Here is a 27,439-nt window from a genome sequence, read left to right as displayed (position 1 = left end):
TAAGTTAGAGCATTCACAATTTTATAACAGTAACTCAACAATAGCAGCAAAGAAAAAGTTAGTGGTTACATTTAAAACAAATATTAGCAGGATACTAGACATTGGAATGTAGTGAAAAGATAAATATATTAAAACATACAATCCTGATATTTATCAAAGGCACATTGACAAATGTCCTTGGTGATGGCAGAAATATTAAAGTTACAGTTGGCTAGTGACCACACACCCAGCAAGGTTGCTAAGGTGCAGGAAGATGCCTGAACAGACCTCTAATTTAAGCATAACAATAATTATCAGCAATTTCCATCCACCCCAGCTGCAGAGAGTCTCTTCTTCAGACCTCCAAGGAAATATCAAGCACTTCAAAACATGATACTACCTCTTTTGCACTTCCCACCAGTCTTTCTCCCTCTACTATCTCTCATAGTGAGCAGAAGTATCTGTGGACTGGGAAAGCTATGAGGCCGGAGATGGCGATGCCCAGACTGTCTCCTACACTGGCGGCCACCATGGCAAACTCCCTCTGTCTGTCTCCAGTCTGCAGGGAGAGAGGGGAAAGGTAAGGGGTGTGGCACGCAAACACACACAAACATGTCCGATGGCTGACCCTCCAGCTAATGTTATATATTGACATAAACACAACCTTATATGCAGGCTGACAAACAAACAAACACACACACACACACACACACCCATGTGACTGACCTCCTTGCTGATGAAGTAGAATGTGTTGACGTATGCAGATCTTCCCAGCAACCCCTCGTAGAGGACTATCACAAACACCAGCCATGCACTGGGCAGGAACTGGTAGTACACTGACAATAACAGCAACACCCCGTTCACACACTGAGGGAGACAGAGCAACACCGCGTTCACACACTGAGGGACCAGGGCCCGTATTCACAAAGCATCTTAGAGTAGGAGTGCTGATCTAGGACGATAAAATGACATGGACAGGGGGGACCCGATCCTAGATCAACACGCCTACACTGAGACGCTTTATGAACAAGGATACAAAAGGTAGTGGTGGGGATGGTGGGGGAGATAGAGGGGAGGAAGAAGAAAATATAAAGCCAGGTGGAGAGAGAGAAAGATCAGAGAAAGTTATAGCTCCACCACTAGGTCTGTTACGCTGACCGTATTACCACCACACCTGCAATCACGAGTCATGACCGCAGTCAAATTCCACATGACAGTTGAGTCACGGTAACTATGCTTCTCCAAAACTGCACTCTGATGTTGCCGATGGTCATTAGTGGCCTACCTAACTTGCTAACAGCCAGTCGCTAATGACCTGGTACTCAGCGCTCTATTGTCCCTCTATTTCAATGCAAATGCATTCCAAACATCTAATCAAACACTTAATTTTTTATTTCACCTTTATTTAACCAGGTAGGCAAGTTGAGAACAAGTTCTCATTTACAATTGCGACCTGGCCAAGATAAAGCAGTTCGACACATACAACGACAAAGTTACACATGGAGTAAAACAAACATACAGTCAATAATACAGTATAAACAAGTCTATATACGATGTGAGCAAATGAGGTGAGATAAGGGAGGTAAAGGCAAAAAAAGGCCATGGTGGCAAAGTAAATACAATATAGCAAGTAAAACACTGGAATGGTAGATTTGCAGTGGAAGAATGTGCAAAGTAGAAATAAAAATAATGGAGTGCAAAGGAGCTAAATAAATAAATTAATTAATTAAATACAGTTGGGAAAGAGGTAGTTGTTTGGGCTAAATTATAGGTGGGCTAAGTACAGGTGCAGTAGTCTGTGAGCTGCTCTGACAGTGAGATGAGACTGACTAATATCTCAGTAGCTTTAAATGGCATATCTGTCCAAATGAATATATTTCCATGGCTGAGTTCAATGCTTCCCCTTCTGGCTATTTGGATAAAATCATAATGCAGTTTCTAAATATATATGGCAGGATAAGCGAGCCCGGATCAAATGAAAAAAAACTAAGAGGGAAAGACGTAGGAGGACTATCCGTACCGAACTTTAAATTGTATTTCCAGGCACTAGCATTTCGTTCCATCCTAAATTGGTTTAGACATGAATCTTCTGCCCCGTTGCGGAGTATAGAGTGAAATATGGTGTCTCCTATTGCCCTGGAAGAGGTGGTCTTCACTGATATAACCCTTAAACAAATGTAAACTACGCTTTGGTCCTTTATTGATCACACAATTTCTATATGGTGTCAAATTGAAAATCGATATAACTGGGATTCAAAATGACATGCCTATACTCCAATATTTTACAATAATGCCTTGTGATCTGGAGGGTGGCCTTTTGCATCCCTCCCAATGGTCCAAATGTGAAATCCATACCCTTGCTGATGTCATGGATAGTAATGGTTCGTGAACATTCCAAGAATTGAAAGACAGACCAGGCAAATCTTTTTTCTATATTTACAATTTAGTTCAGCTTTGCTGGCCTATGGAGTCCCCTGGGAAACCCAACTACCGAACCATCCAATGCTGGGATTTATAAATACATTATCTGGGCTCCTGAAAAGGACTGATCTCTATAATATAGAAAACTTTTGGAAAGCTCATTCTGAGCAGAACATTGAAAAACATGACTTTGGCATCCCGTAATCTGAACCATCAATTTATACATTGTCTGTTCACACACTGTATTTAACACCGAGGAATCGTTTTACGATTAAATTGACCCCAACTCCTAAAATCAGGTAAGCACACTCCGCCATATGTGGGTGTACCCTGCAGTTAAATGCTTCTTGGCAAAGATACAAAATTAATTCAGAAGTGCATGAATGTAAATTCAATGCTTTTCATCTGTTACTTAATAACGATGATAGCTCCTTGAATCTCTCAATCAGAGATGATTAATGCTGACAGGCAACACTGCCGCAAAATATTATGTTGGATCTTACACGGCAATCACCTCTCTCTCCCAATTTGCCAGTGGATACAGTTACTTTTAGAAGTTAGAACATAATTTGTATTTATTATGGATCCCCATTAGCTGCTGCCTTGGCATTGGAAAACCTTTGTGGTTAAATCTGTTTGAAATTCACTGCTTGACTGAGGGATCTTACAATTGTCTGTATGTGTGGGGTACAGAGATGAGGTAGTCGTTAAACACTTATTGTACACAGAGTGAGTCCATGCAACTTGTGTGACTTGTTCAGCAAATGTTTACTTCTGAACTTATCTATGCTTACAAATGGGTTGAATACTTAACTCAAGACATTTCAGCTTTTGATTTTTAATTAATTTGTAAAAATTTCTAAACATAATTCAATTTTTACATTATGGGGTATTGTGTGTAGGCCAGTGACAATCTCAATTTAATCCATTTTAAATTCAGGCTGTAACACAATAAAAACGTAGAAAAATCTAAGGGGTGTGAATACTTTTTCAAGGCATAGTACCAAATAAAAATGGCCTGAAAGGCCAGCATCCCGGAGTCGCCTTTTCACTGTTGATGTTGAGACTGGTGTTTTGCGGGTACTATTTAATGAAGCTGCCAGTTCAGGACTTGTGAGGCTTCTTTCTCAAACTAGACACTAAATGTACTTGTCCTCTTGATCAGTTGGGCACCGGGGCCTCCCACTCTTTCTATTCTGGTTAGAGCCAGTTGCCACATGTCTCAAATTTTTAGGGAGAATGCAATTGGCATGATGACTGCAGGAATGTTCACCAGAGCGGTTGTCAAATAATTAAAATGTTAATTTCCGTACATAAGCCACCGCCATTGTTTTAGAGAATTTGGCAATACGTCCAACCGACCTCACAACCGCAGTCCATGTGTATGGCGTCGTGTGGGCGAGCGGTTTACTGATATCAACGTTGTGAACAGAGTGCCCCATGGTGGGGTTATGGTATGGGGAGGCATAAGCTACGGACAACAAACACAAGTGCATTTTATCGATGGCAATTTGAATGCAGAGATACCGTGACGAGATCCTGAGGCCCATTGTCGTGCACGGCTCCATGCCGCAAGGATCTGTACACAATTACTGTAAGCTGAAAATATCCCAGTTCTTCCGTGGCCTGCATAGTCAGACATGTTACCTGTTGAGCATGTTTGGGATGCTCTGGATCGACGTGTACAATAGCGTGTTCCAGTCCCCGCCAATATCAAACAACTTTGCACTGCCATTGAAGAGGAGTTGGACATCATTCCACAGGCCACAATCAACAGCCTGATTGACTCTATGCAAAGTAGATGTGTCACGCTGCATGAGGCAAATGGTGGTCACACCAGATACTGACTGGTTTTCTGATCCAGCCTCTTTTTTTTAAAGGTATCTGTGACCAACAGATGCATATCTGTATTCTCAGTCATGTGAACTCATTTCAATTGCCTGATTTCCTTACATGAACTGTAACTCAGTAAAATCTTTGAAATTGTTGCATTTTGTGTTTATTTTCGTTCAGTATATTATTTAGTATGTAAAGACAACATTAAATTGAGAATAGTCTAATGGGTGAGAATATTATCACTTGTGAATGATGCCCAGTGTGTGCAGTCTAAAGAAAAACAGCGCATGCATTATTTTAAAAACTTTTTCAGCTCATAAGCCTATACGTTTTGATAAGGTTTGTATCATGGCCAAATTACTCAAAGCGTAGCCTATAAGCCTAGGACCCCTGGAACAGGGTTGGAGAGCCCATAGCCAACAGAACTTGGTGAACCGTGTTCTTATAAGCCCAGTCATTGCGCCATGGCGTGTGAACAGAGTTTTGTCTGGCCACCATTTAAAAGAGGATCCCAGCTTTCTTGTGATGCTATTTTTATTGCTCAATTCTTAAAATAATCCTCTTTATGACCCGTGTAGCCTACCTGGCATATAAAAAATGTAATCGCACGTAACGTTCTTTCTATTTGAGTGCAGGCTACGGATTTTTTTTGTGTGGGCCATTCTAAAAATTTTAAAAATGCACATATGTAAACACCAGATTACATTGAGAATAGTCAGATAGTTGAGAATATTATCAAGTACTTGTCAAATTGTGGATGAGAGACTGATGAAGTGTGTGCAACCTGAGCAAGAAACAGCAGAGCGCATGCCTTTCATCCAACTCTTTTCAAATCATCATTAGTCGCACAACTAAAGTTGCATACATAACTACATATTCAGCATATAGAAGGACCTGTTTCAAATGATCACTTTGTTAACCACAACACAGAATAGCCATTTGTGGGCACACCCTCTGAAGTCAATATCCTTTCTATTATATTCTTCTTCCTATCAAATAATGCCACGGAATTCTAAGAAAATCCTGTAAAAATAATTAGTGTAGCCCACAGCCATATGGCAGAGCCAGATCAGGGCCTAACATGAGGACAACTCAAAATATGCTGTTCTGTTCTTCGGTATAGGTTACATTTTCTTCATATAATGGTTCTTTAGATCTACTTAAAATAATACATTTATTGTGATGGTGTAGGCTATATTAAATGGATTTATTATACTTTTTAAAATGCAGATGTTCCAAAGATCTGCATCAGAGTTGCTTGTAGGCTATGCGTGGAAGCCCAAAGATGCTAAACGTTTTGTTATTTAAAAGGGTATTACCGTGAGACAGGCAGTTATTTGCATAACAGTTACCGGCTGATAAAATGTCATGACCGACAATTTCATCACCGCTTGCTGGTGACACTGATTTATTTAGAATTCAAGGCACACGTAACCAGCATGGCTACCACAGCATTCTGCAGCGATACGCCATTCCATCTGGTTTGGGACTGTCATTTTTCAAGGGCTATTTGACCAAGAAGGAGAGTGATGGAGTGCTGCATCAGATGATCTGGCCTCCACAATCACCCGACCTCAACCCAATTGAGATGGTTTGGGATGAGTTGGACCTCAAGAGTGAAGGAAAAGCAGCCAACAAGTGCTTAGTATATGTGGGAACTACTTCAAGACTGTTGGAAAATCATTCCAGGTGAAGCTAGTTCAGAGAATGCTAAGAGTGTGCAAAGCTGTCATCAAGGTGGCTACTTAGAAGATTCTCAAATATAAAACATATATTTGTATAACACTTTTGTTTACTACATGATTCCATGTGTTATTTCATAGTTTTGATCTCTTCACTATAATTCTACAATGTAGAAAATAGTAAAAAGAAAAGAAAAACCCTGGAATGAGTAGGTGTCCAAACTTCTGACAGGTACTGTATCTCATCTATTGTTCACTCACCTGAAGCAGAGAGAGAGCCCAGATTCTCCTGAACTTCACACAGCAGAGAGGATCGCGAGACCAACACCCCCACCTGGTACAGTGTCTGGTACCTGAACACACACACACACACACACACACACACACACACACACACACACACACACACACACACACACACACACACACACACACACACACACACACACACACACACACACACACGCACACAGAATGTGAGTTAATAGCTTTACACCACTTAATCAGAGAAGTTTACATTCACCTTAGCCAAATACATTTTAACTCAGATTTTCATAATTCCTGACATTTAATCATAGTAAAAATTCCCTGTTTTAGGTCAGTTAGGATCACCACTTTATTTTAAGAATGTGAAATGTCAGAATAATAGTACAGTGATTTATTTAAACTTGTATTTCTTTCATCACATTCCCAGTGAGTCAGAAGTTTATATACACTCAATTAGTATTTGGTAGCATTGCCTTTAAATTGTTTAACTTGGGTCAAACGTTTTGGGTAGCCTTCCACAAGCTTCCCACAATAAGTTGGGTGAATTGTGGCCCATTCCTCCTGACAGAGCTGGTGTAACTGAGTCAGGTTTGTAGGTCTCCTTGCTCGCACACGGTTCTTCAGTTCTGCCCACAAATTTTCTATAGGGTTTTGAGGTCAGGGATTTGTGATGGCCACTCCAATACCTCGACTTTGTTGTCCTTAACATTTTTGGGATAGGGGGCAGCATTTTTGGATGAATAGCGTGCCCAGAGTGAACTGCCTCCTACTCTGTCCCAGATGTTAATATATGCATATTATTATTAGTATTGGATAGAAAACACTCTGAAGTTTCTAAAACTGTTTGAGTGATGTCTGAGTATAACAGTACTCCTATGGCAGGCAAAAATCTGAGAAAAATCCAACCAGGAAGTGGGAAATCTGAGGTTTGTAGTTTTTCCAATATACAGTGTCTGTGGAGTCATTTTGCACTTCTTAAGGCTTCCACTAGATGTCAACAGTCTTTAGAACCTTGTTTGAGGCTTCTACTGTGAAGGGGGGCTGAATGAGCGAGGTGTGTGGCAGAGTGCCATGGGCTTGTGACTTCGCGTTCATGTGAGAGTTACCTCGCGTTCCATTGCTTTTCTACAGACAAAGGAATTCTCCAGTTGGAACATTAATAAAGATTTATGTTAAAAACATCCTAAAGATTGATTCTATACTTCGTTTGACATGTTTCATACGACCTGTAACGTAACCTTTAGAGTTTTTGTCTGGACGTGGTGCTCGTGCCTCATGAAGATGGATTACTGGGCTGAACATGCTAACAACAATTGGCTATTTGGACATAAATAATGGACTTCATGGAACAAATCAGTCATTGATTGTCGAACTGGAATTCCTGGGAGTGCCTTCTGATGAAGATCAAAGGTAAGTGAATATTTATAATGTTATTTCTAACTTCTGTTGACTCCAACATGGCGGATATTTCTTTGGCTGGATTGGGCTCTGAGCGCCGTACTCAGATTATGCTTTTTCCATAAACATTTTTGAAATCTGACACAGCGGATGCATTAAGGATAAGTCTATCTTTAATTCTGTGAGTAACACGTATCTTTTATCAATGTTTATTGAGTATTTCTGCAAAATCACCGGATGTTTTGGAATCAAAACATTACTTCACGTAACGCGCCAATGTAAACTGAGATTTTTGGATATAAATATGCACATTATCGAACAAAACATACATGTATTGTGTAACATGATGTCCTATGATGTAGATCAAAGGTTAGTGATTCATTTTATCTATATTTCTGCTTTTTGTGACTCCTATCTTTGGCTGGAAAAATTGCTGTTTTTTTTTACTTGGCTATGCCCTAACAATCATATGTTGTGCTTTCGCTGTAAAGCCTTTTTGAAATCGGACACGATGGGTAGATTAACAAGAAGCTTCTTTCATTTGCTGTAATGGACTTGTTAATGTGTGAAAGTTACATATTTCCCTCAAAAATATAGAATCTTGCCCGCTGCCTTTTCAGCGCTAGCGGAACGCCTGCCCTAGAAAGGTTAAGCCATTTTGCCATAACTTTGGAAGTATGCTTGGGGTCATTGTCCATTTGGAAGATCCACTTGCATCCAAGCTTTAACTTCCTGAATGAAGTCTTCAAATGTTGCTTCGATATATCCAGATAATTTTCCTCCCTCATGATGACATCTATTTTGTGAAGTGCACCAGTCCCTCCAGCAGCAAAGCACCCCCACAACATGATGCTGCCACCCCCGTGCTTCACGGTTGGGATGGTGTTCTTTTGCTTGCAAGCCTCCCCCTTTCTCCTCCAAACATATCGATGGTCATTATGGCCAAACAGTTATATTTTTGTTTCATCAGACCATAGGACATTTCCCCAAAAAGTACAATCTTCGTCCCCATGTGCAGTTGCAAACCGTAGTCTGGCTTTTTTATTCCTTGCTGAGTGGCCTTTCAGGTTATGTCGATATAGGACTCGTTTTACTGTGGATATAGATACTTTTGTACCCGTTTCCTCCAGCATCTTAACAAGGTCCTTTGCTGTTGTTCTGATATTGATTTGCACTTTTCGCACCAAAGTACGTTCATCTCTAGGAGACAGAACGCGTCTCCTTCCTGAGCGGTATGACGGCTGTGTGGTCCCATGGTGTTTATACTTGCGTACTATTACTTGTTCGGACGAACATGTTACCTTCAGGCATTTGGAAATTGCTTCCAAGGATGAACCAGACTTGTGGAAGTCTACAATTATTTTCTGAGGTCTTGGCTGATTTCTTTTGATTTTCCCATGATGTCAAGCAAAGAGGCACTGAGTTTGAAGGTAGGCCTTGAAATACATCCACATGTACACCTCCAATTTTCTAAGCTGTTTAAAGGCACAGTCAACTTAGTGTATGTAAACTTCTGACCCACTGGAATTGTGATACAGTGACTAAGTGAAATAATCTGTCTGTAAACAATTGTTGGAAAAATTACTTGTGTCATGCACAAAGTAGATGTCCTAACCGACTTGCCAAAACTATAGTTTGTTAACAAGAAATTTGTGGAGTGGTTGAAAAATGAGTTTTAATGACTCCAACCTAAGCGCATGTAAACTTCCAACTTCAACTGTATATATTCTGAATGGTACTGACCAGCGATACTGCTCTGCATGGGAGAGATAGAAGTTTGGGAAATATAGGAGTTCCAACTGTAAAGAAAGTTGAAAAATTAGGAAATTAGTTCTACTGTAACAAGAAGTTTGGGGGTCATCCATACTATACAATGAGAATGGAAGTGATGTGAGAATATCAACTAATTGCAGTGACACTATAAACTGCCAAGGGGCGACAGAGGCCTACTCAACAGGCCCTGGTTGATGAAGTACTCCGAAGTAGACAACTCCTAACGGAACCACAAACCTCAGCAGACCCTGAGGAGGCGGTAGAATTGATATTAGCAGATTGGCAATAACACATATAGTACTGGAGCACATCAAGACTGAGTAAAACTTACTAGGCCAGGTTTAAACTGATTATTTAGCACATGTGAAAATGAAATTAAAGTAAAACTGTTCTGTGTCTATCACATTGGGGAATTGAGTTTGTATCGACTGGGAAAAAATGATATTTATGAGATTTTGGCCTGGCTTACCCTGGTCTGGGCCAACTTTGAGAGAATATAACTTTTTAATCTGAAAATGGTACAGACCAAGTCCACTTTTCTAAAGTGACTTCAAACTCACTTTAATGATGTGTAGTTTCTCAATACATGTCAGTGGTCCAGTGACCTTGTCTTCTGTTATATTCAGAAGGAAGTAAGTGAAGATGGGCTGTTTGGTTAATCAATGTCCTACAAAATATTTTACAATTAAAATGTAATATTTCATTACTTAAAATATATTGTGTTAAACATCCATATTACCACACATCACTTTCCTCAAAATTCTTTACCTTACCACATGCTGACATGATAAACACACCTTCAGCACCTTTCTCCCGCTCCTCCTCTTCATCAGTGTCATCCAATAGGGGCTGCCTGCTCTGTGAGTCTCTGCCCCACAGACTCCCTTCCCACAGTGGAAGTGCAGGGAGGTTATGGGGGGAAGACTAGTGGGGGAAAAGGAAGAGACAAAAAGGGGGTGAGGGTTTCAGATAAACTGACAGAAAAGGAGTGATCCTTTCCCACTCACCTAACAACAACACATTAACTTATCACATCAACATTGTTTATGGGACCGACCAGGGGTGAAAGTGAACAGAACACAAATATAAACGCAACATGCAATTTCAGCGATTTGGCAATTTGAGAATTGATGCATCCACTGCTGTCCTCTCGCATCTCAGCCACTCATCTCGGCCTTGGCAAAATGTTAGTGTTCTCGTGGAACCACGTCGCAGTTTTGAGCGTAGGTTATACCACCATTCGCACATTTTTCATGCCTCTGACGTACGGTAATGATAAATAATGGCATAAAATCCTAAAGTTTAATTTACATTTGCTTGAATTATTGTGATAGGCTCATGTTTCTGGTACAGCGTACCCCCACTATTTATTTTGCCAGTACGCCGTACCCAACTACCTTACATTCACCCCTGGACTGACCTGATCACCATGGCTACAGGGACGACCAGCATGATGAGCAGCGTGTTCCTGGGTGAGAGGCCAGCCTGCGTGAGACCAGAGTACAGCAGAGCCCCGGCCACACCTGCTCCACCGGTGCCCGAGCCCCAGCCCCCCAACACATCTCTAAGAAGGCGGACAGAAAGAGACACGGGGTGAGAGTGTCGGAAAAAAACTATTGAGAGGGGTTTGAGTGAGAATACCTTTTATGTAAAAAAAAGAGCTGCAAAGTAAACAACTTACAGAACTGTTAGTAAATCAGGGAGATAGTCTACCTGCTAAAGAAGACAGTGAGAGAGAGGAAGGAGAGCTCTCCCAGTCCAGCGCTCACACTGGCAAAGATCACACCTAAAAGATACACAGTACTTTAATATGGATGCAAATATGTACTCTAATACGATACACATAATAATAGGGTTTCAAAAATGAATGGTTAAAATACCGTCTCACAGTATATCGAGTAAGGGTGAAACAATTGTAATACAGTGCCTTATGAAAGTATTAATTTCCCTTGAATTATTCCACATTCTGTTGTTACAGCCTGAATTCAAAATGGATTAAATAAAATAAGTAATACCCCATAATGACAAACTGAAAACATGTTTTTAGTAGTGACTGGGTGTATTGATACACCATCCAAAGTGTAATGAATAACATCACCATGCTCAAAGGGATATTCATATTTTGTTAATTTATTGAAAATGAAATACAGAAATCTAATTTCCTTTTCCTCTAGGATTTTGTCTGTGCTTAGTTCCATCCCGTTTATTTTTTATCCTAAAGTACTCCCCAGTCCTTAACGATTACATGTCTACCCATTACATGATGCAGCCAACACTATTCTCAAAAATATAGAATGAGGTACTCAGAACTGTGTTGTATTGGATTTGTCCAAAACACAATACATTGTATTAAGGACAAAAAAGTAATTGCATTGTCATTTTGTTTGTTGCAGTATTACTTTAGTGCCTTGTTGTAAACAGGATGCATGTTTTGTAATATTTGTATTCTGTACAGGCTTCCTTCTTTTCACTCTGTCAATTAGGTTAGTATTGTGGAATAACTACAATGTTGTTGATCCATCCTCGGTTTTCCACTATGTCAGCCATTAAACGCTTTAACTGTTTAAAAATAGTCACAATTGGCCTAATGGTGAAATCCCTGAGCTGTTTCCTTCTTCTCTGGCAACGGAGATAGACATTCTTCCTATGTTTGTAGTGACTGGGTGTATTGGTACACCATCCAAAGTGTAATGAATAACATCACCATGCTCAAAGGGATATTCAATGTCTGCTTCTTTTTTTTACCATCTACCAATAGGTCCCCTTCTTTGCGAGGCATTGGAAAACCTCCCTGGTCTTTGTGGTTGTAATTCACTGCTTGACTGAGGGATCTTACAATTATCTGTATGTGTGGGGTACAGAGATGAGGTAGTCATTAAAAAAATCATGTTAAACACTATTATTGCACACAGTGAGCCCATGTAACTTGTGACTTGTTAAGCAAATGTTTACTCCTGAACTTGCCATAACAAATGGGTTGAATACTTATTGACTCATGACATTTCGGCTTCTAATTTGTAATGAACATAATTCCACTTTGACATTATAGGGTATTGTTTGTAGGCCAGTGACAAATTCTCAATTCAATACATTTTAAATTCAGGCTGTAATGCAACAACATGGAAAAGGGGTGTGAATACTTTCTGAAGTCACTGTAAGTTCTGCCTTTCTTGTGAGTTGAAAGGGTCTATCTGGGATTGGTACATTATTTTTAAACTATATACAGTATATAGCCATGGATTCTTGAAGAAGACTTATAAATGCTTCATGAGCTTAGTTCAACTGTCCTAACCCATCAAAACCCCAAATGTAAGTCTGTTTTACTCCATTGTTGGTAAACAATATCATTGTAAATAAATAAGGTTAAGATTCAAAACATGGTTAAAACTATAGCGCCTTCAGAAAGTATTCAAAACCCTCGTCTTATAGCACATTTTTGTTGTGTTACAGCCTGCATTCAAAATGTTTCTCACCCATCTACCTCATAATGCCAAAGTGAAAATATGTTTTGAAATTTTTGCAAATATATTGAAAATGAAATACAGATACATCTAATTTACATAAGTATTCACACCCCTTTGCTATGACACTCCAAATTGAGCTCTGGTGCATCCAATTTCACTTGAACATCCTTGATATGTCACAACAACTTGATTGGAGTCCACCAGTGGCCAACTCAGTTGTTTGGACATGATTTACAAAATAAAAAAAACTATATAAAAGGTCCCACAGTTGACAGCTCATGTCAGAGCAGGAACTATACCATGAAGTCCAAGGAACTGTCCATAGATCGTCGAGATTCGTGATGAGGCATACATCTGGGGAAGGGTATACAACTATTTCTAGAGTGTTGAAAGTTTCCAAGAGCACAGTGGTCTCCATCATTGCGAAATTGGAAAAATATGGAACCACCCACTCTGCCTAGAGGTGGCTGTCTGACCAAACTGAGCAACCAGGCAAGAAGGACCTTGGTCAGGGAGGTGACCAAGAACCCAATGACCACTCTGACAGAACTACAGAGTTCCTTGTCATAAATAGGAGAACCTGCCAGAAGGACCATGGTCTCTAGAGCACTTCACCAATCTGGGCTTTATAAGAGAGTGGCCAGACAGAAGCCACTACTTAGAAAAAGGCACGACAGCACACCTGGAGTTTGCAAAAAGACATGAAAGACTCAGATCATAAAGTAAAGGATTCTGTGGTCTGATGAGACAAAGAATGTACTCTTTGGCCTGAATGCAAAGCACCATGTCTTGAGAAAAGGATATTTGAAATTGGATGACAACTTGTTCTTAACCAAGAAAGAATCATTTATAACTGACTTTTTCCAACATAACATAGGTTATGCAGATCCCCTTATTGTATGGGACGCTTTTAAAATGTTCCTTTAGAGGACATGCAATTCAACACTCATCTTTAAAAAAAATATCAATTTAGGTCAGGAGTTCATATTAACAAAGGAAATAGCAGGACTAACAGTACAGATAGATAGCAATAACAATTTTACCATAGAGGCACAGAATATGTGGAAAATAAAAACAAATAGAGGAACTTATTCAAGGAAGATCAAGTGTAATATATTATAAAAAAATAAAGCGAACTGCTAAAAGCTTGGAACACCTGTATTTGGGGAGTTTCACCCATTTTTCTCTGCAGATCCCCTCAGGTTTAAGTCCGGGCTCTGGCTGGGCCAATCAAAGACATTCAGAAACTTGTCCTGAGGCCACTCCTGTGTTGTCTTAGCTGTGTGCTTAGGGTTGTTCTCCTGTTGGAAGGTGAACCTTCGCCCCAGTCTGAGGTCCTGAGAGCTCTGGAACAGGTTTTCATCAAGGATCGCTCTGTACTTTATTCCGTTAATCTTACCCTCAAACCTGACAAGACTCCCAACCCCTGCCGCTGAAAAACATCCCCACAGCATGATTCCTGCCACTATCACGCTTCAACGTAGGGATGGTGCCAGGTTTCATCTAGGTCACCTCCTTGACCAAGGCCCTTCTGTCCCGATTACTCAGTTTGGCTGGGCCGACAGCGCTAGGAAGATTCTTGGTGGATCTAAACTTCGTCCATTTTTTAATGATGGAAGACACTGTGTTCTTGGGGACCTTCAATGCTGCAGACATTTTATGGTACCCTTCCCCAGATCTTTTCCTTGACACAATACTGTTTCAGCGCTCTACGAACAATTCCTTTAACCTCAAGGCTTGGTTTTTGCTCTGACATACACTGTCAACTGTGGGACCTTATATAGAGTGTTGTGTGCGCCTTTCCAAATCATGTCCAAACAATTGAATTTACCACAGGTGGACTCCAATCAAATTCTAGAAATATATCAACGATGATCAACAGAAACAGGATGCACCTGAGCTCAATTTCTTGTCTCATAGCAAAGGGTCTGAATACTTATGTAGATAAGTTATCCGTTTTTAAGTTGAAATAAATGTGCTAAAATGTCTAAAAACCTGTTTTCGCTTTGTCAATATGGGGTGTTGTCTGTAGATTGCTGAGGATTTAAAAAAATGTATTTAATCAATTTTAGAATAAGGCTGTAACGTAACAAAATGTGGAAAAAGTCAAGGGGTCTGAATACCTACCGAAAACACACACACACACAGACACACACACACACACACACACACACACTACCAGTCAAAAGTTGACACACCTGCTCATTCCAGGGTTTTTATTTGAACTATTTTCTACATTGTAGAATAATAGTGAAGACATCAACACTATGAAATAACACACACATGGAATCACTTAGTAACCACAAGTGTTTAAAAAAAATCTAATCTTTAAAAATCTTTAAGTACCCACCCTTTGCCTTGACAGTTTTGCACACACTTGGCATTCTCTCAACCAGCTTCATGAGATATTCACCTGGAATAAATTTCCATTAGCAGGTGTGCCTTGTTAAAAGTTCATTTGTGTTTATTTATTTCCTTCTTAATGCGTTTGAGCCAATCAGTTGTGTTGTGACAAGGTAGGGGTGGTATAAAGAAGATAGCCCTATTTGGTAAAAGACCACGTTCATATTATGGCAAGAACCGCTGAAATAAGCAAAGAGAAATGACAGTCCATTACTTTAAGACATGAAGGTCAGTCAACGTGGAAAATTTCAAGAACTTTGAAAGTTTCTTCAAGTGCCGCCACAGGAAAAGGAAGAAAGAGTTACCTCTGAATCAGGCCTTCATGGTCAAATTGCTGCAGAGAAACTACTACTAAAAGTCACCAATAAGAAGAGACTTGCTTGGGGCAAGAAACATGAGCAATCAACATTAGACTGGTGGAAATCTGTCCTTTGGTCTGATGAGTCCAAATGTGAAATTTTTTGTTCCAACCGCCGTGTCTTTTTTCAGATGCAAAGTAGGTGAACGGATGAACTCCGCATGTGTGGTTCCCACCGTGAAGCACGGAGGAGGAGGTATGAGGGTGTGGGGTCCTTTGCTATTGACACTGTCTGTAATTAATTTCGAATTCAAGGCAGAACTAACCAGCATGGCTACCACAGCATTTAGCAGCGATACGCCATCCCATCTGGTTTGCACTTAATGGGACTATCATTTGTTTTTCAACAGGACAATGACCCAAAACACACCTCCAGTCTATGTAAGGGCTATTTGACCAAGGAGAGTGATGGAGTGCTGCATCAGATGACCTGGCCTCCACAATCACCCGACCTCAACCCAATTGACATGGGTTGGGATGAGTTGGACTGCAAGCAACCAACAAGTGCTCAGCATATATGGGAAATGCTTCAAGACTGTTGGAAAAGCATTCCAGGTGAAGCTGGTTGAGAGAATGCCAAGAGTGTGCAAAGCTGTCATCAAGGCAAAGGGTGGCTACTTTGAAGAATCTCAAATATAAAATATTTTGATTTGTATAACACGTTTTAAGTTACTACTTGATTTCATGTGTTATTTCATAGTTTTGATCTCTTCACTATTATTCTACAATGTAGAAAATAGGAAAAATAAAAACCCTTGAATGAGTAGGTGTGTCAAAACTTTTCACTGGTACTGTGTATGTATAAATGGGCTAGTTACAGTGGGGCAAAAAAGTATTTAGTCAGCCACCAATTGTGCAAGTTCTCCCACTTAAAAAGATGAGAGAGGCCTGTAATTTTCATCATAGGTACACTTCAACTATGACAGACAAAATGAGAAGAAAAAAATACAGAAAATCACATTGTAGGATTTTTAATACATTTATTTGCAAATTATGGTGGAAAATAAGTATTTGGTCACCTACAAACAAGCAAGATTTCTGGCTCTCACAGACCTGTAACTTCTTCTTTAAGAGGCTCCTCTGTCCTCCACTCGTTAACTGTATTAATGGCATCTGTTTGAACTTGTTATCAGTATAAAAGACACATGTCCACAACCTCAAACAGTCACACTCCAAACTCCACTATGACCAAGACCAAAGAGCTGTCAAAGGACACCAGAAACAAAATTGTAGACCTGCACCAGGCGCTGCAGGATTTGAGTCCCTGGCGTCGTAGTGTGTTACTGATGGTAGGCTTTGTTACTTTGGTCCCAGCTCTCTGCAGGTCATTCACTAGGTCCCCCCGTGTGGTTCTGGGATTTTTGCTCACCGTTCTTGTGATCATTTTGACCCCACGGGGTGAGATCTTGCGTGGAGCCCCAGATCGAGGGAGATTATCAGTGGTCTTGTATGTCTTCCATTTCCTAATAATTGCTCCCACAGTTGATTTCTTCAAACCAAGCTGCTTACCTATTGCAGATGCAGTCTTCCCAGCCTGATGCAGGTCTACAATTTTGTTTCTGGTGTCCTTTGACAGCTCTTTGGTCTTGGCCATAGTGGAGTTTAGCGTGTGACTGTTTGAGGTTGTGGACAGGTTTAGATTTAGCTTTCCCTGACTTAGTCGCCATAATGATTGATATATATACAGCTAAATCTGCGCGTTTACCAAACAATGCAGTGCGTAATATGTGGTCTTGCAACACATAAACATGGCATATTGCTGTTTAGCTCAGCTCATTGGCTATCTACCCAGCTAGATTTCAAGACGATCAGTGGTCATTGGGTTAAAATACAGTCAATCAACGAAACAGCAGGCAAATCATTGGTGCACAATGATGTAATGACTTGTTGTCTTCAAATCAGTTTCTTTCAGTCAATACGTCCCGTGAAATGGCCCATCACGTTTGATTGTGTTACAAACAAACCAGTTGATTGCAGTGAAACCAAACATGACTGTAAAAGTCACGTTTTGTGTGGGTTATTTACCTGGAATGTGTCGTCGAAAATGGAATGAGACGGAATTCACGACACGGTTCACAAAATTTGATCAAACAAAAGATCATTCATTGTGTAACAATGAGCATTGGAATTGCAAACAGACGAAGATCGTCAAAGGTAAACAATTTATTTTAATGCAGTTTGTGATTATGTTACGCCTGTGCTGGTTAAAATATTTTTTTTTTTTATGGGGCTCTATGCTCAGATAATCGCATCGTATTCTTTCACAGTAAATCCTTTTTTAAATCTGACAACGCAGTTTGGATTAGCAAGATTCTAGGCTTTCGATACATGTGAGACACTTGTATTTTCATGAATGTTTAATATGACTATTTATCTACCGATCACCCTATGTTGTGGAATTTCAGCCTAGAGAGGTTAATATACACATGACTGAAAGGTTGCTGGATTGAAACCCTGAGCTGACAAGGAAAAACATGTGTCGTTCTGAACCACAAGGCAGTTAACCCACTGTTCCCAGGAACCACTGCTTTTAATCAGGGCAAGGTGACTGGAAACAGTGTAGCTATTCCCTCCGCAAGGCAATCAAACAAGCTAAGCGTCAGTAGAGACAAAGTAGAGTCGCAATTCAACGGCTCAGACACGAGAGGAATGTGGCAGGGTCTACAGTCAATCACGGACTACAAAAAGAAAACCAGCCCCGTCACATACCCCAATGTCTTGCTCCCAGACAAACTAAACAACTTCTTTGCTTGCTTTGAGGACAATACAGTGCCACCGACAGTGCCAATACAGTGCCACGCTACCAAAACCTGTGGACTCTCCTTCACCGCAGCCAATGTGAGTAAAACATTTAAACGTGTTAACACTCGCAAGGCTGCTGGCCAAGACGGCATCCCTAGGCACGTCCTCAAAGCATGCGCAGATCAGCTGGCTGGTGTGTTTACGGACATATTCAATCTCTCCCTATCCCAGTATGCTGTTCCCACATGCTTCAAGAGGGCCACCATTGTTCCTGTTCCCAAGAAAGCTAAGGTAACTGAGCTAAAAGACTATCGCCCCGTAGCACTCACTTCTGTCATCATTGAGAGACTGGTCAAGGATCATATCACCTCCACCCTACCTGACGCCATAGAACCACGCCAATTTGCTTACCGCCCCAATAGGTCCACAGACGACGCAATCGTAATCACACTGCCCAAACCCATTTGGACAAGAGGAATACCTATGTAAGAATGCTGTTCATCGACTACAGCTCAGCATTTCACACCATAGTACCCTCCAAACTCATCATTAAGCTCGAGACCCTGGGTCTCGACTCCGCCCTGTGCAACTGGATCCTGGACTTTGACGGGCCGCTCCTAGGTGTTGAGGGTAGGAAACAACATCTCCACCCCGCTGATCCTCAACACTGGGGCCCAACAAGGGTGCGTTTTCAGCCCTCTCCTGTACTCCCTGTTCACCCATGACTGCATGGCCATGCACGCCTCCAACTTAATCATCAAGTTTGCAGACGACACTACAGTGGTAGTCTTGATTACCAACCATGACACGACTGCCTACAGGGAGGAGGTGAGGGCCCTTGGAGTGTGGTGTCAGGAAAATAACCTCACACTCAACAAAACAAAGGAGATGATCGTGGACTTCAGGAAACAGCAGAGGGATCACCCCCCTACCAACATTGACGGGACAGTAGCGGAGAAAGTGGAAAGTTTTAAGTTACAGGGGGGAACACATCATGGACAAACTGAAATGGTACACCCACGCAGACAGTGTAGTGAAGAAGGCGCAACAGCGCCTCTTCAATCTCAGGAGGCTGAAGAAATTTGGCCTGGTCACCAAAAACACTCAAACTTTTACAGACGCACAATCGAGAGCATCCTGTCGGCCTGTATCACTGCCTGGTACGGCAACTGCTCCGCCCACAACCGCAAGGCTCTCCAGAGGGTAGTGAGGTCTGCACAACGCATCACCGGGAGCAAACTACCTGCCCTCCAAGACACCTACACCACCCGATGTCACAGGAAGGCGAACAAGATCTTCAAGGACAACAACCACCCGAGCCACTGCCTGTTCACCCCGCTATCATCCAGAAGGCGAGGTCAGTACAGGTGCATCAAAGCGGGGACCGAGAGACTGAAAAACAGCTTCTATCACAAGGCCATCAGAATGTTAAACAGCCATCACTAACAATGAGTGGCTACTGACTTAAATCTCTAGACACTTAAATAATACAAAAAATTGGATGTAATAAATGTATCACTAGTCACTTTAAACAATGTTTTCATACCCTGAATTACTCAGCTCATATGTATATACTGTACTCTATACCATCTACTGCATCTTGCCTATGCTGTTCAGCCATCGCTCATCCATATATTTATATGTACATATTCTTATTAATTACTTTACACTTGTGTGTATAAGGTAGTTGTTGTGAAATTGTTAGATTACTTGTTAGATTCTACTGCATGGTCAGAACTAGAAGCACAAGCATTTCTCTACACTCGCATTAACATCTGCTAACCGTGTGTATGTGACCACAAAATTGTATTTGATTTAGGCTGTCATTGTAAATAAGAATTTGTTCTTAACTGACTTGCCTAGTTAAATAGACGTTAAATAAAAATGATTAATTAATCAGCTAAATCAGCTATTAACAGAACTGCTGACTGGCTGATAGATGCGTCCCCATGGTTACCATATCAGCGAGATAGTGTCTGGTTTCAGGGGAAATGTCAGAGCTGCAATGTTCTAGGAATTAAAATAGTGATCAATGATCATATCTCAAACGTTTCCATCCCCATTCACAAACATAGGCCTAAACACACACACATTACCCAAAACGCTTATCCACATGGTAGAAGAGAAGGACACCACAAGGAAGCTTGCAATCGCTGTTGCAACGCATACCAACACTCGGAAACTGTGGACAAAAACACAACCTCCAAATTGACATGTGCACTCAAATTGGCAAACCTTTGCAAACTCAAACAAACTGGTAATGCAGGATAATATTGTTTCTGTATTATGTTATGATTAGCAAAAGCTAAGATACGGCCATTGACAACATCTTATTACAATGTTCATTTACTGTAAGAAAAAGTGTTCAAAGACAACTGGGAAAGCACCATCTGTCCTTCTCTTACCCATAAGGGAGATTGTGGACGAAGAATGGAAAAGAAAACTTGATCATGAGAGTGGGAAGAATATCAGCCAACAAAACAGCCTTGGAGAGGGGGACAGAGAAGTCATACACATGTTAACCAGGCAGGATCAGGCTGGTCACTTTAATAAATTTTTACATACTGCTTTACTCATTTCATATGTATATACACTGGATTATAGTCAATGCCACTCCGACATTGCTCGTCCTAATATTTACAGTGCCTTGCGAAAGTATTTGGCCCCCTTGAACTTCGTGACCTTTTGCCACATTTCAGGCTTCAAACATAAAGATATAAAACTGTATTTTTTTTGTGAAGAATCAACAACAAGTGGGACACAATCATGAAGTGGAGACTATCACATCTATCTGAGACTATCACAGTGCAGGTGCATTTATACGGAGACTTGATTACACACAGGTGGATTGTATTTATCATCATTAGTAATTTAGGTCAACATTGGATCATTCAGAGATCCTCACTGAACTTCTGGAGAGAGTTTGCTGCACTGAAAGTAAAGGGGCTGAATAATTTTGCACGCCCAATTTTTCAGTTTTTGATTTGTTAAAAAAGTTTGAAATATCCAATAAATGTCGTTCCACTTCATGATTGTGTCCCACTTGTTGTTGATTCTTCACAAAAAAATACAGTTTTATATCTTTATGTTTTAAGCCTGAAATGTGGCAAAAGGTCGCAAAGTTCAAGGGGGCCGAATACTTTCGCAAGGCACTGTATATATTTCTTAACTCCATTATTTTCCTTTAGATTTGTGTGTATTGTTGTAAATCGTAAAATATTTCTGCACTATTGGAGCTAGGAACACGAGAATTTCGCTACACCCGCAATAACATCTGCTGAATAAAATAACATTTGATCACACACACTTTCACAGCTGCAGTGCATCTCTATTTACCGCGGTAGAAACAGGGCTGCAGTCGTAACGACTTCTTTTTCCACCTTCAACGTCCAAGGCAACTGTGGATGGGTTCTGAAGAAGGAGGACAAGGAGAGAGAATGAAAGAATATTGCCAATATAGTACTTTGATACTAACAACAGATACAAATGCTATGGTGATACAGCATTCTACAACCCATTCTTACTGGCGATGTGGAGTTGTGAGACCCTTGTTGTTTTAAGATGTCATGGGCTGCACTCAGCATCACCACGTACGCAAAGTTATTGCACAACCCCAGCAACCTGAAGACAAGGGTCAGGAGGAAAGGTGGGAGACACAATGTTGAATTTCAAATCATTCATTTCTATTGCCTGCATTTCAGAACATTCAGTGCAGGGGGGGGTGGGGCATGCAGAGATGATGATAAGTATCAGTGGGCCAATAAATGATCGCAAGTTCACTGAGGCTACGCAATGGTGTTGTAAGGCAAACTGAGGATAAGATGTAGCCAGCCTTCCTATGTAGATTAAGACACCGTGAAGCCATTGCAAGATATGGCTTGGAAAACGTACCTCAATCTAGGTATGACAATTGCGTTGTACTTCGAATTGTCCCAACTGCTACACCGAGTAGAAGGAACAACTGCTAGTTTTTGTCCTCATGCTAGCTAGCAGAAGCCACAGCAGCCATTTTAGAATTCCATAATGGCTGCTGTGGCTACATACATACTTATTGCTGGGGCCAGACAGAATCTACAAGGATTAGTTTAGTCAGTCTTTACAACATATAGTGCCTTCAGAAAGTATTCACACCCCTGGACTTTTTCCACATTTTGTTGTGTTACAAAGTGGGATTAAAATGTATTTAATTGTCCTTTTTGTCAACAATATAGACCAAGTATTATGTAATGTCAAAGTGGGGGACACACAGACTAATGTGGCGGCAGGGTAGCCTAGTGGTTAGCGCGTTGGACTAGTAACCGGAAGGTTGCAAGTTCAAGCCCCATAGCTGACAAGGTACAAATCTGTCGTACTGCCCCTGAACAGGCAGTTAACCCACTGTTCCTAGGCCGTCATTGAAATTAAGAATTTGTTCTTAACTGACTTGCCTGGTTAAATTTTTTTTTTTTTAAAACACTCATATAAACTACCCTACCAAAAGTATATGGACACCTGCTCGTCGAACATCTCATTCCAAAATCATGGGCATTAATATGGAGCTGCGGGGACTTGCTTCCATTCATCTGTGACGACCCTCCCACTCTGTCTGCCATATTCTCTCTTTGCGCTCGTTTTCCTTATTAGGATGCCGGTGGGCGGATTTGGGAGGTTCATCAGCTACATGGGAAACACCTGGGCCCGGTGTGTCCCAGGATAAATACACCACTTCCCCATTCATGAAGGAGACTCTCTCCATGCAGACACCTTTCTAGATTTTGTTGTGTTTCTTGGTGGCCTTTTGGTTGTTTGCTTTAGCACCTTTCAACACCCTGCATTATCACATTCATGCATGTAAAACACTCACTTACACTACTGATTACACACACCATTGTATATTGTACCTAGTTACTTATTTAATAAATATATGTTTTGTCACTCCTTATCTCCACGTTGTCTCCCTTTTGTTACGGGCTTTGAGCCGGTTCGTGACACAGTCACAAGAGCATTAGTGAGGTCGGGTACTGATGTTGGGTGAATAGGCCTGGCTCGCAGTCGGCGTTCCAATTCATCCCAAAGGTATTCGATGGGGTTGAAGTCAAGACTGTGCAGGCCAGACAAGATCTTCCGCTCCGATCGACAAACCATTTCCCTATGGGACCTCACTTTGCACATGGGGGCATTGTCATGCTGAAACTGTTATCACAAAGTTGGAAGCGTAGAACGTATGCTGTGATAAGATTTCCCTCCATTGGAACTAAGGGGCCTAGACCGAACCTTTAAAAATATAATTATAAAACCATTATTCCTCCTCCACCAAACTTTACAGTTTGCACTATGCAATGGGGCAGGTAGCGTTCTCTAGGCATCCGCCAAACCCAGAGTTGTCCGTCGGACTGCCAGATGGTCAAGTGTGATTCATCACTCCAGAGTCCAATGGCGGTGAGCTTTACACCACTCCAGCTGACGCTTGGCATTGCGCAAGGTGATCTTAGGCTGGCCATGGAAACCTATTTCATGAAGCTCCCGACGAACTGATGTAGCTTCCAGAGGCAGGTTGGAACTGGCACTTGGCGGTTCCGTTCTGTGAGCTTGTGGCCTACCACTTCGCAGCTTAGCCGTTGTTGCTCCTAGATGTTTGCAATTCACAATAACAGCACTTACAGTTGACCGGGGCAGCTCTAGCAAGACAGAAATTTGACAAACTGACTTGTTGGAAAGGTGGAATCCTATGACGGTGCCATGTTGAAAGTCACTGAGCTCTTCAGTAAAACCATTATACTGCAAATCTTTGTCTATGGAGATTGCATAGTAGTGTGTTTTATTTTATACATCTGTCAGCAACGGGTGTGGCTGAAATAGCCAAATCCACTAATTTGAAGGAGTGTCAAAATACTTTTTTTTTATTTCCGGGTAAGTCTAAGAGCTTTCCAAATCTGGATTGTGCAACATTTGCCCATTTTGTTTTCCAAAATTCTTCAAGCTCTGTCAAATTGGTTGTTGATCATTGTTAGACATCCATTTTCAGGTCTTGCCATAGATTTTCCTGAAACTGCCCAGTCCTTAATGATTACAAGCATACCCATAACATGATGCAGCCACTATGCTTGAAAAATATGTATTGGATTTGCCCCAAACATAACACTTTGTTTTATCAACAAAAAGTGAATTGCTTTGCCACATTTTTTGCAGTATTACTTTAGTGCCTTGTTGCAAACATAATGCATGATTTGGAACATTTGTATTCTTTACAGGCTTCCTTATTTTTACTTGGTCAATTAGGTTAGTTGTGGATTAACTACAATGTTGTTGATCCATCCTCAGTTGTCTCCAATCACAGACATTAAACTAACTGCTTTTAAGTTACCATTGGCCTCATGGTGAAACCCCTGAGCGGGTTCCTTCCTCTCCGGCAAATGAGTTAGGAAGGATGCCTGTATCGTTGTAATGACTGGATGTATTGATCCACCATCCAAAGTGTAATTAATAACTTCAACATATTGAATGGATGCTTTTTTTTTACCCATCTAAGAATAGGTGCCCTTCCTTGAAAGGCATTGGAAAACCTCCCTGGTCTTCGTAGTTGAATCTGTGTTTGAAATTCACTGCTCAACTGAGGGATCTTACAATTATCTGTATGTGTCAGGTACAGAGATGAGGTAGTCATAAAAAATAAAAAATGTTAAACACTATTGCACACAATGAGTCCATGCAACTTATTATGCGACTTGTTAAGCAAATTTTTACTCCTGAAATGATTTAGGCTTGCCATAACAAAGAGGTTGAATACGTATTGACTCAACACAATTCAGCTTTTCATTTTTAATTACATTTGTTCAATTTTTTTTTGAAAACATAGCACTTTGGAGGTGCTCATGAGTGGCGCAGAGGTGTCACGACCGACCCTGGTTCGATCCCAGGCTGTACCACAACCGGCCGTGATCGGGAGTCCCATAGGGCGGCGCACAATTGGCCCAGCGTCGTCCGGGTTAGGGGAGGGTTTGGCCGGCATTGTAAATAAGAATTTGTTCTTAACTGACTTGCCTAGTTAAATAAAGGTTAAATACAATTATGGGGTGTTGTGTGTAGGCCAGTGACAACAAATCCCAAATGAATCCCTTTTAAATTCAGTCTGTAAGAACAAAATGGGGAAAAAGCCAAGGGGTGTGAATACTTTCTGAAGGCCCTGCAGCTTGCCTGCCCTATTCCATCGAGTACTTAACATGCGCACCAATTATTCAATATTCAACTGAATATGGCGTAAGGCCGGCGAGTATGGAAGTCGTCATGTAAACACCTTACTCTGTTTATCTATATCGGCGTAAGGTCATAATCGACGTAAACATACGCCGATTAGAACACTTGGTTTTATGAGCAATCTTTCGAATTATTAGCACATATTAACAGTTTAATCGGCGATACACTGCATTGCATTTGCGCGAGTGAAGTGAGTTAGGAAAAACATATATATGCATCTTATAAATTGTTTTTACATACAAACTTCATACAGGGTGTCCGAAATCCGAAACAAATAGTCTACGCAAAAACAACATGGTCACTGTGGTAGAATGTTTCTTGATTGGCGACTTTCTGCATTTATCAAAAGTCCCATCAGCAGCCTGATTTCACGTGTCGAAGCATGTAAACACATTTTAAACAAACTATTGTATTAACCTGACTATCCACAGTAATCGCAAGATTGTGAGCATGTAACCGTGTTCACTGTAGCTAGCTAAATAGGTTTGATTCAAATAACGTTACATTTAAAGAAATGAAACACTGGTAGCTAGGTTCGTTTCTGATTTCACATCACATTCACCACAGTAGAACATAATCACAAAACTAAATTTACCAAAAACCAGTCCAATTTCTCCAGCGCGAGCTACGACCTACAGACAGTAGAGAGACATGGTGTTAACAAAATAACCAAATTAAATATAAATAGTGAAATAGCCTACTAGCTAGCCATCCACACAGCAGTGTGATCTGTCTGATCGGTGAGACAAATCATAAGTGTGACACACGATTTACCTTCACTGTCAGATGGCATATCTGGGTCTGCATTGACACTGACTGCTTGGTCAATGATTAAAAACAAATTAAATCGATTATTAAACAGCAGCTACATAAACAGCTATCTAACGTTATTCTTACACAGCTGTCCGTTTAGCTAGCAATCTAGCTAGCTACTTCCTCAATGTTATCTTGTGGTGTTCCGCAAATTTCCATACGTCACAGATTTGACAGCATGTTTTACAGAACTTCGGGCAGACATGAAAATGTTATAGCTAACTGACTAGTATAAAACATTTTTCTTATCGCTTTAATTTTGGTTCATAGGTGTTTGCGACATTGCAACTTCGGACCGATTCAAGCAAACAACAAACATCGCGTGTAGCAGCAAAATATCCCCCCCTTGAATTTTTAAATTTTTTTAAAATAATTTATTACCTTCAATACCATTCATTCTTTACAACTCATAATTTTCATTCATACTCCAATAATGGTATTTTAATTTAACTAAACAAAACAAAGCAAAAACCCCAAACAAAACCTCAGGGGAGCATCTTCCCTCCCCGTCATCCTACAAACTACCTTTCCCTATCTCCCCGTCCCTAATCTATCCCCTTACAAATCTAAATGACACCCAGCCCTAAATCCCCCTTCCACCTCTCCCGAGCAGCATGCTGCCCCCACTTCCTCTCCTCCCTCTTCATCCTCCCCCTCAAATCTCCTTCCACCCTCCTCACTATCCCTTCCACCCCCCAATCTCTCCCTGTCTTCACCATGTTCTGCCTGGCTTCCCACAGAAGCCAGAGCAGAAACCTGTCCCTATCCGTCCCTCTCGCTCTCCCTACACCTCTCTCTAACCTGGCCCACGTCAATACAAAATCCCCCCTTACCAAACCTAACAACACCCGTGCCCTAGCCCATACTACTCCGGCAAAGGCACAGTCCCAAAAGACATGGCGCACAGTCTCCTCCCTGCCACAAGAGGATCTTGGACAGGTGGGGGATTGCACCAAACTATGCCGGTACATGATGGAACGTACCAACCAATTCAGGTCCTTGAGCCTGTTGTCCAGACTACTGCCGAGATGCCCACTACAGGCGCCGGACTCCCTGCCTGTCTGACCTCC

The 27,439-nt window shown here is 41.1% G+C and overlaps 1 pseudogene; it reads right to left on the bottom strand.

The window, feature by feature from the left end:
- On the bottom strand, positions 1-26,382 carry LOC110538925 (annotated as a pseudogene).
- Positions 26,383-27,439: the final 1,057 nt, after the last annotated feature.

This window comes from Oncorhynchus mykiss, chromosome 12, assembly GCF_013265735.2.
Source record: "Oncorhynchus mykiss isolate Arlee chromosome 12, USDA_OmykA_1.1, whole genome shotgun sequence".
Lineage (NCBI taxonomy): Eukaryota > Metazoa > Chordata > Actinopteri > Salmoniformes > Salmonidae > Oncorhynchus > Oncorhynchus mykiss.
Note: the sequence above shows the minus strand (reverse complement) of the source record. Positions and strands in the feature narration are given on the sequence as shown.